At 30.8% G+C, this 13,536-nt stretch overlaps 1 protein-coding gene across 1 annotated transcript in view; it reads left to right on the top strand.

Annotated features, from left to right (window-relative positions):
- Positions 1-13,536, top strand: part of LOC106680291 (Golgi-associated plant pathogenesis-related protein 1) — a 135,123-nt gene that overhangs the window by 86,721 nt on the left and 34,866 nt on the right. The window lies entirely within an intron of this gene.

Here is a 13,536-nt window from a genome sequence, read left to right as displayed (position 1 = left end):
TCGTTAAAAAAACAAACATTATTATTATAATTATTATTATTTTGTCACTACGTTCCTACAAGAATCCGGGCCTCCTGCATCTTTTGTCCTCTCCCTCTATTTTTTAACATTCAATTGTCTTAAATACTCCACATCGTCCAGCAATCTGATCCGGGGAAGTCCGCTTTTTAAAAGCAAGGATAAACGTGACAAAATCAATTTTTCAAAGAAAAAATATAATGCTGCTGAATTAAAGAACTTAATGAAACACAAAATCTTTGACAATATCGTGAAACTGCATAAAAGTGAAATTTTTATAGTAAAAGAAATTTTTCGCATGGAATTTGATATAATTTATTTAGACTTATTTCGACGAACTATGAGCCAAAATGGCCTCTGAACCGATTTTGAAATATAGCTCGAGAAAATAAGTTACGAATGTGTAAATCATTATAATTTACTGAAATGGATAGCAGACTCACCTTACACTAATCATCAACTTTGGACTTCTCGAAATATAGTTGTGTCTAGGAAGATACATTTTCACATGCCTGAGCGAACGTATTCATTTTAACACGAATTTCCAAATTTTCTCTAAATTCCAGCCAAATCGAAAGAGTCTGCAAGTCCGCACGTCCCCTGAAAATTTTAACAAAGTAAGATTAATGATATTGGTGCTGCGTTTAAATATATCAACATATATTCACGGCCCAGATTACTGAAGGATACCGGACTCTAAGTTCTCAGTGAGAACGATTTCTCTCAATTGGTAACCGAAAAAATTACGCATATTATAAGGAGTTTGTATAGGGGTGGAAAATTGTCATTGTGTCAGTCCATTCAATCTTGGTAGAAGATGTCCTGCTAACACGCAGAAGAATGGAATCGAACATAGTAAATTGCTTTTTCAGCAGAGTTCGATCTACGCCTATAGTGTCATATCAAACTCCTGCAAACACTTGTACAGCTCTAAAAGCAGCGAAAGATATATATAAAGAAGTAATAAAAAATTGACTACAGACAGACACGAATTAATTTCAATACCCATTTAACACATGAAATGTATTTTACACTAATGATTTTTTTGTTATTCTGAGTACAATTTTTTTTTTCATGAAGACATTGTTTACATAAATTTGATAGTGAGAGGGAAATACTAATTTTGGGTAAAAATAAAAATTAAAAACAAAATCTCTGAAACCCTCTATATCCAATTAGAACCTTCTTCCGTCAATTTAAAAACCGACAAGCACAACTTATCATTAACATATTCACAAATAGTTAATTTTTATAATTTTTTTTTTATTCTTTTTATTTTTCCGCCCACTTTGTAACGTATTATTTCACTTCTTAAACTTTTCTTAATCATTTGTCGTCCCCCTCTTATATACGTTTCGTCTTTTTAATTGTTGTTAAATACCCATGACACTGTCATCTTCCGGTACTTCGTCATCCTTGTACATACATATATTTTTAACATTTCCAAAAACCATTTGTCGTCACCCTCTCACACGCTTTCTTCCTCTCAATGTTTTCTACTTTTTACTTTTTATTTTTTACCCACTCGTAACGTTTCCTCTTAAAAACTCTTAGTCATTGTTGTAACGTCTTTTTTAATCCGAAGTTTAGCCGTTATTGGCGCAGTATACCATTTGACGTTTGGTTTCCAAGCTAACAGGTTCGTTTTATTTTTTTTTTCTCCCTTCTTTTCTCAGTTTTCCTTACCCACGTTATTAGGTATGTTCACCATATATTATTATTGTTGTTTTTAAAAATAATTTTTTTTCTTCTATTCATCTCTTTTGTTATACTTTACTTATATTTTGCCTTTTTATCAATTATTATGTTTACATATTTTTATATTTTCTTTCTCTCAATTTTCTTTTTCTTTCCATATTTCAATTTTTAAATTATTAATAACTAATATATTTATACTTCTTTGCATTATATAACTTCATTTTCATTTCATTTCCTTAATTATATTATTTTACCTACTTTTTCAATTATCTATGAATACATTTTATTTTCCAATTCTCTCATCACTTCATTTTATTAATTCCATTCTATAAAATTATTCACTTTATGTTATTCTGTTTATATTTTATTTTTTTATTTTCTGTATTCAATGGTTGTTATCTTGTTCTGTCCTTAGCCCTGATGAAGGCTAGAAACTCTAGCCGAAACGTTGGCACAATTAAATAAGCAACACCAACTTATTTGTGTTTTATTTGACCGCACCCCCAAGCATCATCTACTAGTAAGTCATCCACGGTCAACTATCTCTCATAATTATAAAAACAAAATAAGTAGTCACGAGTAGACCGGTATCAACATTGTCCAATAAAACAATATAAGTATTTATGTAATTTAAAAATCCGTACAAAATATTTTTAAGTACATGAGCAAACAATAAATTATTAAGATAATAGATATATTAAGTATCAATTAGCGGTGAATTAGCAGGAGGCTTGATGGCATTCATGAGATTTACCTCAATTCTCAAATATTTTTCAATGAAATGGAGACTTAAGAATGTAATGGGCCATAGGTCACAGATAACATGCAAGCCTCTTCAGTATACATTTTGAGAATAGTATAATAGTATTAGGTTAGAATAAGTTGAGATGAGAACGGAAGACATTATGACAGTATGATATCAAACGGTAAAATAAACCATTAAGATAACAAAACATCAGAGAAACATAAAAAATAAATACCTTGATTCAACAGACAATATAAAATAATTTGCAAATAAAGTGAAAGATTTATCGTATCTACAAGATAGTAACACGGTCCACAAATAATATCTTAAGATGTTCAGTGCTGGGAGGAGTTATAGGGAGATATGATAAAGTTGAGTGTGCTGGCTTATGGTCTGAAGGTTTACGAGCCAGTCGAGAATACGAAATGGAGGTGAGGCCGTTGGATCTATGGGGCAACATTAAGTTTGCACGGGGTGTTTTATTATAAGGTGGGGAGGTGGTCGGTTAATATTTGGCCAGCAGAGGTGCCGACGTATATTAATGATGACTAGGGTAGTTCTTCACCCCCTGCCCTATCTGGGACAGCCCTTCTCTTTCTACCTTCCCTTCAAAAGGGAACAGTCATTTACTCCGATGAAAGAGGAGTTTGTCTTCACCATTAATCTCAAAAGCATTTATTTTCAGCTCTAGTATTGTTAATACAATGCCATCAGTACAGGGAAATCATAGCTTTCATATGGTCTAATTCTTGTCGCCGTTATTTATTTATTCGTACGTGTTGGTCTTTTATATTAATGCAGGAATTGAAAAAAAAATTGAAAATCCGTCATTCAACGGTATAAAAACATTTAGTTTTGAAGGAAAAAAAACTCAGTTCAGCTTATAATAAAAGCAGTTCAGATATGACAATACATAATATTAATGTGTTCTTATTGCATTTTTCTTAATAATGTACATTATACCTTCATTTGGAACTATTTGAGTAGAAAGTTTGAGTTACGGGTAACCTACGGCAACCAATAGGTTGAATTGGAGGGGCTATCATAATGTAGGTAATACTAGCGCCCCATGTGGCCAACAGTCAAAACTATCCTCCTCCAGCGCTCTCTGTCGTAAGAAGAAGTTACCCAGGCTTCTTCTTTGTTCACTCATCAGTAAAATCTGCCATCAGTGAGTAAGGAGGGAAGAAGGAAGCATGGAGGAAGTCCACCTAGCAGTAATTAATATCCACATCATCATCAACCACCTCATTATATCGACAATTTTCCATAGCACAATCATTCAAAATTAATTAAACCCTTTTAACCATAAATGTTTTATTTCGACCACCCCCACACCACTTGTAACTTACATAATAGAATTTTATTTTCATTCAATCTTGTTTTATTTTTCAATTATACAATTCACTTAAAACCCAACCAGCCAAAGTGAATGTGTGCCTGGTATTTAGTTGAAGGCATACTTCATACAGTTTGAATTAAATTAAAAAAACAAACAAATAAAAACAATGGTGTAAACAAATAATCAAGAAATAAAATTTAACAAAACCAACTTGAAAAATATTTCTCGTGTATACATTGCCAAAATTCAAATGTTTTTGAATATTAGTTTTCACACTTACATATATGTATAAAGTATACATTCACTAAATAGAAAACAATATAAAGTCACACAAATATAGTTAAGCTTTCACTAATACATAATAATACAGTATTATATATCAAATTCAAATCGACCTAGTCCAGTCCGATTTAAATAAATGACATTTTTAATAAATCAGCAGTGGAATAAAACATTATTTTAGGTGCTTATTTTTTTGGTTTATATTAAAAATACTGAGTAGTCCAGAACTCTAGATAAAATATTTAATTTTAGCATCAGTAAAAATGAAGAAAAGGGTTAATAAATATATCTCAGCATAAATCTATTTATGGCCGGTTTCACTGATCTTAGTTAAAACTAAAAAAATTATAATTTAGATTTGTCAAAGAGTTTAGTAAAACTCCGGTAACTTAGCGACCTGTTTCTGGTCTACAGTTTAGTTAGCCAGGTTGCCAAGATAACGTGAGATAACTGTCAAATTTTAACTAATGTTTTAAATTGTAATTCCAATTAAATTTAAAATTGATTCACAGTCAGTTTTGACAGTCGAAATCACTAAAAGAATTATTCATCCGATAGCTGTAAAAATAGTTTAGTGGAGGACGATAAATTTTTTTAATTATTGCCTAAGTAACTAATTATTTTAAGCCATCTTCTGCCAAATCATCTATCTCAATCACGATCCCTTGTATGGTTACCTCATTAAACATAGATTTGCTCTAAATCGCAGTTTAATCGGTTTACCGGTAAACTTAACATCAAGATTTGAAGGTTAATATTTCTGGTAAAACGGATAATTATTGATTTTACCCAAAATTTCACTAATCGTAGTTCAAACTGTGATGGTACAAACTGGCCCTTGGTGATAAAGATAAGTTTTTTCCGTCTCATTCATCGTATCGCTATTTTGCAAGTAGAGAGGCCCATCTGAAAAAAAAAAATTTTTATTTAGAATTAGACTAATAATAATAATATTTTACTAATTCTTTATTATCTCTTTAAGTGACAAAGATTTCGACACCACTATAATTGATTTTATTTAATTTTATTACATTTTCTGGATATCAAGTACAGTGTAATAACTATTATAATGAACAATCGGATGATATAAGAATTTCTTCTTTAGACTCAGGAAATATTAAAATTATTATTTAAGATGTTTTTGGGTAGCGAATACATTATATCGAATTTGCTTAAAGATTCAATCAAATTAAATATCTACAATCGATTAATTTATTCGTAATGTTGTATAGAGTTGAGACGAACTGATAAAGTTGACTATTGGAGATGAGAAGAATTAAGCTCAATCTACATACTGCAGAGCTCCGCATCCCCCACTCCACTGCGGTTAACCTTTTTGTCATTTTCTTACGTCTCTCCTACGTATTTTTAATTATATTTATCGAATAATAATTTAATTACAGACGCTCATATTTGTCACGCAAGCGATAAAATCATCTTTAAATTATATAAAATTCAATATATATTACATAACATGCGTTGCTTTAAGATAAGATGATAAATCAACAAACAATTTGATAATGGACATTAAATATAAATATCTCAATAATCATGATTAAATATGGTTTTTGTTTAATGTTTTCATATAGAAATAGATTGAATGAAGAGGAACTCTTGAGGATCAGATCAGGATTTTTTTTAGGAAACCCAATTATTTTACCTAATTATTAAAAAATCTACAATGTACCCAGTATAATTTAAGATTTATTACTAAAAACATTACTTATAATTGTCTATTACAGTCATACCACTAACTATATGTTTTGCCAGAACTGAATAGGGTTGAAGATATGTAAATATCGGTTTATTTGTTTTTTTCCAAAAACAGACCGCTCCTTCTAGCATATAGTCAGCCTGTTATATTCATTTTATATTTTGTCTATTTATTCCTAGTGTTGTTAATTATGTCTTATATGCTTTTCTGTTGAGATAACCTTTTTTTGAGATATTGTTGTGAGGTTCAAAAATAGAATTTCTCACAGGAAATTGTATACATTGTTCCTACACTAGCTCTACATTTGTCTTTCGTATTGGTGAAAAAATTGGATAATTTAGTCGTGTTTCTGTATGTAATGGCGCAATCTTTTTTTTTTTTTTTGTTATTGTTTAGAGTATTTGATAACCTCTCTAAAATTATTGGTAGGTAAGGAATTGTTTAGTTTCTTTTGCTGTTAGTTTTTTAGGGTTTAGGTAATCATTTAGAAGTTTAGTAATTTTCACATTATTTAGAAACTCTTGATTGTACCTAATTATGATGAAGGAAAAAAATTTTTATTTATTTCGTTGTTATAATTAATAAATACAAAATTATGTATATCTGCGACCTAATGGTTTAGACCTCGGGCGATTTTATATCTATAGTAATAAATAAATGAAAAGGAGGTTAAAGGTCAAACAAGGAGCAATGACTTAAATTATAATACGATAAAATTTAATAGAAATAACTAGTTTAAATAATTCTTGATCCTGTTGGATCGAAGATTAAACTAAGATGAAATAATTAACATTATTCAGTAAAATAACTTTACTATTTGAATCCATGAACATTATTGTTTCAAAGAGTACACCAATCAACAAAATGTCAAAGGTTTGGAATTCATTATGCTTCTATTAGGCGAAATATTGCATGCACGAAGACTAAATGCATCACATTTTACATCAACAGTCAAAAAGACATGTAAAGAGTCAGCTCCATTATATAATGTATATGTGTATATTACTCCAAGTCATATAATGAAAGAAAAAAAAACCTACACCATGAGTTGGAGGGTCTTAGGTTCAACAAGGAACTATTGGTTTCTAGACCAATGGTTTCCAACAGCCTGGTTTTCTATCTATTAATAGTACCCACTTTCTGGTGACTTGCAGTCAGGGTGCCCAAGGTCGATCCACGACTGATGTAACACAGTAAATAATCGTTTGTCATAGTCATACCGGGGAGGTATGAGGGTATTGCTTTACTCACTGAACAATCCCTCTCCTATTATATATTAAAGACATAGTAATTCAGTAGAAAATATGTTGTGAAAATGCACAGCACATGAAGGTTAAGGTACTAATGAAAAAAAACTTAAAAAATAAACACCATTAACAAACCATTGCAAAAGGGAAACTACTTAGATTTTTTTTAAATGCTTAAAGCAACTCAAATATCAATTCAAGTTTTATATTTAACAGCAATATCCGAATGGGCAACATACATAGTCTCTATCATAATTCCCTTTGAGCAATTTCTCCCTTTTTAAATCGCAGGATGAAAAATATATAAGCCAGCAGTGCTTCGAAGAATATCAGTGAAATACATTGAGTTCAGTATCGAAAAACAACTGATAGAAATTCGGAATCCCGCTGGCAATCCTTGAAAACAAGAAGAATGGGGACAAATAAATGAAACGTTGATCACTCCTGAGCAGGGCAGAGGAAAGCCCAGCTTAAGGAATCCTGAAAGACTTATAGGGAAGAGTTGAGTCGGCAACGGGGTTTAAAGAGATTGGATAAGTTTCGGTTGGAACAGAGAGGGTAAAACAAGTTGCAATTTATTTCTGCTCCCCTCCCCTCAAGAACAAAATATATTAGAGGAGATAATCGGTTCTATCTCCCCCCGATTGTTCTACTTCCAATACAAGCTCCCACGCAGACTCTGGCCTCAATCCAGTTGGCTTTCTCTCCTGCTTAGCCCAACGGACCTTAACAGATCCGATAGCTCTTCGCGGTCCATGTTTTCCTCACGGGAATAACAATATTTCTCCAGACAGGATACATACTCCTATGTCCCATAGAATAAAATAAAAAAATTCTTATACAATTTGTACAACAAAACAATCATATAAAATATAACTGAATCTCGGAAAAGAAAAACAAAACTTAAATTATATATGTATGTATAGTTGACCGTAAAAATTGATATATAGGGAGATGGTACCATCTCCCTATATACAACTTAAATTAAGTCACTACATTTAGGCTTAATCCTTAATTTAAAGTATAATTAGAACTGATATTTTTAATTTTTAATAAAACTAAAGATACTTACGAAGATCCACAGAAGCCTTTTCCATCTTGTAATAGAAAAGTGTAATGCTATAATTTCTTACCAAGAGCATAGAACCAACAATACATGCCCAAATTGAGTTATATAAGCCCAAATTATTTGGGTGAAATCCTGACTACCGTAAGAAGTGAATCTTAAATTTCTAGTTGTATATATGCCCAAAGCCTCAAAATTATATCCAGACACCGGATTTTGTTAAATACCCTGTTTGTTTATAAAACAAACAAATATATTATTATATGTGATGAAAAGTTTCTATTTTTCATTTTATGGGTTTATTTTTTTTTTTAATGAAAATGTTTGTCTTAAAAAAAAATTAATCATACTGACATATGATAAAAGAAATTATTTTATTTTTATACCAGATCGGCCTGGTTGGCCTTACATGTTTGATATAACTTATATTATATATATTTTTTTAACAGTTGATTATGAGGGGGTATAGTCATACAAATGACACCCCTAACTATATAAAATGTTCTTATTATAATAATAAAATAAATAGATAAGAATAATGGTTCTTAATAAAAGAGGAAATTAAAATTAATAACAAAAAATTATGATATTGGTACACTTAAATAAAACAAACAATTCTCTTCTAATAGTAAATTTAATTTGAAAAAAGGAAGAGAGAAAAAATAATAATGGATAAATAAAATGAATAATAATAATAATAAATAAATAGAGGTAGCGTGACTATGAATTAATTTTATATTCATTAAAAATTTATAAAAGAATGTCCTGCAGCAGTTTGGGTTTCAGTCTTTGGGTTGAGGTTGGGTTTCCCAGGTTGTAGGTCACTGCTCCTTTAACTGTCGGCAACTGGGAGTGGAACTTCATGAACCGTTTTTTGATATAATCCTCTATTGACTCCATCTGTAATTCGCGATGCAATTGGCTATTTCTTATGAACCAAGGAGCATTAACTGTGATTCTTAGGACTTTGTTTTGAAAAGATTGTAGTTTTTTCTTTTTCGTGAAGGATACCACTCCCCAGACTTCACAGCCGTACATTAGCAGTGGCCTGAGGATTGTTTTTAATATAAGAACAGTTGTTTCTGGTTTTAGTTTGGAATTTTTGTTTAGGATAGGATATAGAATTGCTAACCTTGCATCAGTTTGAGTTAGTTTGATGTTGATATGGTGACTCCAGGTAAGGCGGCGATTTGGATGAATTCCCAGGTATCTTACTGTTTCACTGGCAGGATTCCATTTCACATTTTTACCTTTGAGGATTAGATGCGGTGGATCTGGTGGGCGTCGAAGAGTAAAAACTTTTGAGTTGTATTTTTCAATGTTCAAGCTAATCATCCATTTAGTGAAATATTGTTCCAAATCATTAAGGTGACTTTGCAAAGTGTTTCTTGCTATTATTATGTCATCATGTTGAGAGAACACAGCTGTATCGTCAACGAACATAGCTATGGAGGTGGACTGGATGATGTCGTGAAAAAAGAAATAATGAAACCTTTAACTGGAGTCATGAAACAAAACGGCAATAAAAAATATATGTTCTTTCTACTTAAAAACATGTTTTATTCAAATAAATAAATAGAATTTTATTTTTAGTTTTAACCATAGTAAATAATAGAGGAAAAATAACACACTGCTGAATAGTAGAAAGTTCAATTGTAAGTCGTGGTTAGCAGCAAAGTTGAGAAAATGCTATCCAGTATAACTTAGTCTTTGAAGTGCGCCTTCAACTCAAGTTCCTCCTTCACTTTTGTAACGCTGGTTTAATTTTTTAATCAAAATTGCAACTGAATGGCTTTTCTTCTGTACAAGCAAACGCATTATGATAAGATTTTTAATGCAAAATTATTTTATGAGAAGTAATTTTGAAATAAGAAAATTACTTTGATTTTGAATCATTCGGCACGTACGGACCAAATAGTATGAAATGCTCTTTCAACTCGAGGACAAGAACTCCTTCACTTTAGTATCGCTGGTTGAATTTGTATTGGACCGTATACAATTAATTGAATGAAAAAAGGTATAAAGTGACAGAAAGAGAATTTATTTATAGAGGTTGGTTGAACAAGAGAGAATGGCTAAACACACAATCTATAGTTATTTTGTGAAGAGTGGCCGAAATAAAAAATTCATGGTTAAAGATAGCTAAATCAATTTTGATTGGGGTTTAATGATGATGATGATGATGATGGTGTTAGTTAGTGGAAAGATGTTGACTTACTCCATGCTTTCGTGCTTCCTGTTTCTTCCCTTCCATGTCCACCTCATCTACTCTCTCCTCGGCTACCGGAGAGCTCTTCGGAAGATTCCTTACTCATAATTTATTAGCAGAATAGAGGTGAAAATTAGGGTGACCACCTCTAGCCAAGGCTGAGTTGCCAGTGGGTGCCATTTTTTATTTCGGCCAAATGGGGCGCCGGCGTGACTAATTAATTAATTAGCCAAATGTTTTGAGTCTTCCGTTTAAAATGAACGCACAATTTGTTTGTGTATAATTTACGAATACTTTACAACAAATACAAGAAGCAATTTAAAGAATTTACCAAAAAACATAGTGTTTTTTTATGTATTTATACTTTATCAGAGTGTTATTTTATTTTTCTGTTTCTTTATTTAAGTCTGCTAAAACCAAATCAAATTCTTTGAAGTTTGTTCATTTTTTTAATAACTTATTGTTATGTTATATATATATTTATTATTAATAATTGAAACAGAATAGTGTTGTATATAATAAAATTTGTTAGATAGAAGAGAAGAATTCTTTATCATAGTTTGATAGGCACTTAAAAAAAAAAAGTATTTAATTTTTTCTTTTAGGTACTTAAAGAAACATCTGTTATTTTATTATTTTACTATTTATTTATTTTTAATATTATTATTTATATTCATATTTTATTATTACTATTTGGTTTCTTTTTTTTTTCTCTTACCTCTTCTTCTTTGTCTTCTTTTGTGAATAACTTTCTATATATTATCTTCTGTACAATTTTGCTACGTGTACCCAATACTAATACAAAAATATATGCATATAATATACTCTTTTCATGGTATAAGCATATATTATTTAAAACATACGCCTCTTCTATACCTACTAAGAGGAAAAATATATATGTCTTTATTTTTTTCAGATGTGCCACAAATAAAGAAAAGCAACGCTATGTTAATTTATGATTTATTGTTGAGGATTTATAGAGCTTTATGAATTGGAAAAAATGTTAAAATTAAAAATGCTAATTTGAATAAATATTAGAAAATAGCCAATACACTGAAGGAATTGGTTATTACGTAATACAGTTATTTTATATTACGTAAATAGAACTACTAAAACGAAGCCATTAGAAAATAATAAATCCCTTCCTAAAGTAGCGATAATCCCAATGCATTATCTGTACGATTCGAATAAATGTGAAGCTCGAGATATAGAAAAAAAAATGATCTCCCATCCAATATTTATTCAGGTGGAGTTAATAACCAGAGACCTCTAGCACAGCCCCATATCCTTGACGATCCTCGGCGATAAACATCTTGAGAAGGGACTGAGTAAATATCAATCTCGAAGAGCCCTCTATGGAATATATCTTCAGGCTTTAGAGCACATCCACAGCAACGATTCACACGTATCAGTGAGCTTTGATGACACCGTACATCATAACCTAAAGGTTATTAGAAAATAATACTTCTTAACCCCAAGGTTCGGTGCCGGCACTACCAACAATGACAACGTGTATCCATTTTTCTTTCCACTGAATCCTATCCAAAATGGTATATACATAATTAGCCCTGATACAGGAAACGGATGCATATAACCCTATCCAAAAAACAGAAATATATAATTTTTAAGTTTATTTTCTATTACACTTAACAGAAACTTATTTCTGACAGTCCTAAAAAGAATATAATTTAATTAATAAATTAACAAATTAGGTTTTTGTTTATATTTTTCGTCCCCCATCGGTTGTTCTTTGGGATCTGATAGTTTTGAGTGCTATGAAGTCTGCATGCAATCACTTGCTCTGATTTTATGACCATACCACCTCACCGTATTATTAACTTTTTGGCTAAACTTGCACCCGTCAGATATTATCAACAATCAGATATTATCAGATATTAACAACAAAAAAATGCCTAGTCTGTTTATTCATTAAATTAATTAATGTTTAAGAGTTTTAAAGATCGCCAGAAATGCGTTTTTGTGTTAGGTGTAGTAAAAATTAAAATTAGAAAAACAACTTTTTATAGGCTGGATGATATATATATTGCACTATAATATATTATATATTGTGCAATATAATATATATTGTGAGAAAAATGCTCGGGTTGCTAAAACACTCAGCGTATCTACACTACGACATATTAAAAAAGATAAAAAAAAAAATTTTCTACTTAACTATGACCTCAATACAATATATTTCAAATATTTTTTCCTAATTTATCTTATTTTAATATAGATTATTTTATCCTCTCCCATCTCGTATAATGTTATATTACACTTCCTAATGCATTCATTTTTGATTTTTCTATTTTGCTCACACTACTCTCCATTTAGATTGTTCTCAATTTTTCCTTGAAACAGCCATTTGTTGTACTGAGGATCGATGCATAGGCATATATAGATATATTTTTTATTACCTAATATTTTAACAAGATAAAATATTTAATTCGTAGTTTTCAACGTATATATGCATTTTAGAGCACCAAAAGTATAATTTTTGGCCGCTTGTCTGTTTGTGATTATGTTTTGAACGGTTCTGCCGATTTCGTAAATTTTTTTTTATTTTGTTGATTTTTTCATCCTAAACTCTAGAATACAAAAATCAGGTTTCCTGAGCGCCTGTCGCTGGAATGTGGTACAAAAAACGCAATGGTACAATTAAAAATCTACTAACAGTGATTTTTTTTCGTACCCTTCATTAAAATAGAATTATTACATCATACATACATAATACATTATTATATATACTTTTACTGAGTCTTCTCCCTTTGATTGCCTTGTGGGGTTATTAGGTGTTGATATCAGTCCAGCTAAGGAGGTATAGTCAAGGTTTAGCCAATGGCTTAATTCCATGGCGTAATTAATGGAATATGAAGGCGCCGTTCAATCACTTTATCCACCCTATGATATCCTTTTTTATAATTCCTTTAAAACAGACACTTATAGCAGGTATACTGGTCGATTTACGACCTGTCACAATCTCACAAGAGGATATCATAACAAAAAAGATAATAGAAAGGAGTCCTTCCCGGTCTACCAATTCCATTAAACGTCTTCTTTTTTTTTTCTGACCTCCTAGAAACATTAAAACAATAAATTAAATATATACAAAGAAATAAGTGTATATATACAGGTAAGTAAGATCTTGGATTGCCAGTGTGGCATTATAAGATAAGCTGCCGGGTCCGCTGAAGGCGGTGTCATCGATGATGGCA

This window comes from Halyomorpha halys, unplaced genomic scaffold (genome assembly GCF_000696795.3).
Source record: "Halyomorpha halys isolate HHAL.00 unplaced genomic scaffold, Hhal_1.1 Scaffold252.1, whole genome shotgun sequence".
Taxonomy (NCBI): Eukaryota; Metazoa; Arthropoda; class Insecta; order Hemiptera; family Pentatomidae; genus Halyomorpha; species Halyomorpha halys.
Note: the sequence above shows the minus strand (reverse complement) of the source record. Positions and strands in the feature narration are given on the sequence as shown.